Here is a 3,363-nt window from a genome sequence, read left to right as displayed (position 1 = left end):
CTTAAAAAAAAAAAAAAAAAAAAAAAAGTAAAGTAAAAAAGTAGGAAGGAAGAGTAGAAAGGAAAGGAACCTATATAAAAATTTAAAAAAAGAGTAGAAAATAAACTGCAGATGTCACAAAACAAATTACCAGATTGCAAAACATCATCGACAAAATCAGCATAAAAACACCATTACAAACTGTAAGAAACTCCACCCGTGTTAATTATTCATGTCTTGGTGCATGCTGGGAACACCTGCATTGTGCACTTAAGTATATTTTAACTTTATTTAATTTTAGATTTTATTTAATTTTATATTGTTGAAAAGTACCCAAATAAACTCTAATTCTAAGGTTTTATACTTTAGAATAAATACTTGATAACTATAAATCAATATACATATAACAAATAATCCACTGTAAATAAATACATTTGCTTAACCAACTGATTTGTCCAAAGTATTTGAACGAACAATATAATGGAAGCAAGTAGAACTCAAAAAAGCCCATGCAAAAAAAGAAAATAAATGAGTTGGGATTTTTTTTTTCTTTTTACAATTATATATAATTTAGTGCTGTCAAATGATTAATCGCGATTAATCACATCCAAAATAAAAGTTTTTGTTTACATTATATATGCATGTGCACTGTATATATTTATTATGTATATATAAATACAAATACATGCATGTATATATTTAAGAAAAATATGTTATGTTTATATATGAAATATATTTATATATAATATAAAATATAAGAAAATGAATATATAAATGTATAAACGTAAATATTTCCAAAATATATACTGTATGTGTGTGTACTTATATATACATAATAAATATACACAGTACACTTATATAATGTAAACAAAAACTTTTATTTTAGATGCGATTAATCGCGATTAATCGTTTGACAGCACTAATATAATTTTAATTGAGAGATTTAATTCCTATGCTTGAAATTGATTACAAGTATAGAATATCCTTGAACTTACTTGAACTAACTTATCGAATGGAGAAAATACAAACTCCTTTCTGCTGCATTTACATTACAAAATCATTTTGAACACGACCGAGTGTAAATTATGACAAAATTGGCATTATTATATTACATCATGAACATTAAAATACATACATCATATGAATGGAAGTGAGTTAGGAGCAGATGGATTCATTCTCATGTTGTGTTTTACCTGAGGGTGAATGCTGTGCTGAAGGTGAGGTCAGTGTATTTACAGCTAGGACGAACTAGGCCATGTTGCTTTTTAAAGAGCACATGTGGTACATATGGCATGACCTGTGTGTGTACTTGTGTGTGAGTCTGAAGGAGAACCAGAGAGGAAAGAGATATCAGATTTTCATCAATGGCCCATATACCAGGGTGCTGTTGCAGGCATCGGTTTGCACTCAAGCAATTAGGGAGCAAATCCCCTCATGGTTTAACCATTAGAGCAAATGATGTGAACGTGATAGCCGACACCACTGAACTGTTAGTGCACCCTCATTTCATTAGGTTCTGTACAATTCTGTATCATTCGCATAACCAAATAAGTATATATATATATATACATTGTAACATTTTGCAAACATTATGGGAATATTACTATTCTCTGAACATTCTAAAACAAGAGAGGACCAGGCCTGGACTATTTATGTTGTTTTGGTTCTGTTTGTGCGCGGCAGTCGTCCGTGAAGGGCTGTCATGCTATTTTCAGTTTTGTGTTTATTTTGTTATTAAATTATGTTTAAATGTTCGCCGGTTCCCACCTCCTTCTTCCCCGAACTACGAACTTTGTTACAGAGTTAGTCAGATAAGAAAGACGAGATGGTTCCAAATTTAGCCTAACATACACTCTTTCTTGTAATACACACACAGTGCAGTCACAGTATCGTGAGTAAAACTGGACCAAATTTGCCACACTAAACTCGTGGCTATATGTGAATTATCACTTCTAACTCTAATCATCACAGGCCCGGTTCCAGAATCAAATCACTAAGGGTGCTTCAAGAAATGGCAAAATAATTGTGACCGCCATTCATACGTTTTAAAAGAAATATTTAATCCATTTGAAAACATAATATGACAGGATTTTTTTATTATTGGTTTCATCAGATAATAAAGTGGCATGCTAATAGAGTTTTTAAGTCAATACAGTTTATAATTACAGTTAATAAGTCTCTTATAATGCAAATTAAGAAAGAAACCTAAAAATGAAAATTCTATCATCATTTACCCTCATGTCATTCCAAACCTGTATGCTGTCACTAAGTCACCAGCCCAATCGCCAGCCAGTCACCAGCTCTGTCACCTTACCACTTTAAGGACTCCATTTCCCAGAATCCTCCCTGGCACACACCTGCTCACAGTTCACGATCACCATCACCTGAGGTCTCACTCCCCGCACCTGTCTCACCGCAATAAAGACCAATACAAGCCACCTTCACTGCACTCAAGCTTTGTCTGGTCTCGTATCATGTAAAGTCACTCCCGTATAGACTTACCTGGCTCCCCTTCTGTGGAATACTTACCTGCTGATCCTGATCTCTTTTGTCTGCTGCCACCCTGGTACCAGGACACCTGTGGAAAGTAGTGATGCAAAGTCCGATTCATTTCCGCGAACCGGTTCTTTTCGGACAGATCGGCTCATTGAACCGGTTCAAAAAGCCGGTTCATCGATTCCTGACGTCATTTCATTTCCGCGAACCGGTTCTTTTCGGACAGATCGGCTCATTGAACCGGTTCAAAAAGCCGATTCATCGGTTCCTGACGTCATCAAGCAATAACGTCTCTACGCATTTCTTTTCTAGCAACTCAGTGCAATGTCAATGAAAAATTCAAATAAATTATTTGTGTCAACACATATTAAAACATTTTTTAAAAATTAAGTTATTTGTGTGAACGCCTATTGCTGATTATTACCATATAATTCACTTAAGTTAATGGTGTTTGTGGTCACAGTTTCATTCGCGGATCTTTTATGTCAGATAAGACTGACAGACAGACCAATATTGACTAGCCTACAACTTGGATAAGATTCCTAAAAGTTTCACACCTACAGCACACATTACAGACATTGATGCACAAACGCGGATATGTTCTATGTTCTATGTGTCTAAAGTATAAAGAATGAATAAACCAGTCTTATAAACTCCTTGATTTCGCTTAAGCAACTTTAAATATAATATGCATGCACAATAAACTATTGTAAAATTTATTTACATCACTCGACAGGAAAGGTTTTTGCAGGTTTTAATAAAATGTAAATTAATAACAGTCATAATAAGCATATTTCCAGTACGCGCCTCAGGCTTGCACAGCCTTGTTTGCGATGGCGCCGACGCTGATGGCTGCCTCCGTGGCGTGCTCCGCAGTTGTTTTTATGT

The sequence above is a fragment of the Sinocyclocheilus rhinocerous genome, unplaced genomic scaffold (assembly GCF_001515625.1).
Source record: "Sinocyclocheilus rhinocerous isolate Xijiao unplaced genomic scaffold, SAMN03320098_v1.1 scaffold623, whole genome shotgun sequence".
NCBI lineage: Eukaryota > Metazoa > Chordata > Actinopteri > Cypriniformes > Cyprinidae > Sinocyclocheilus > Sinocyclocheilus rhinocerous.
This window is presented reverse-complemented; position numbering follows the sequence as displayed.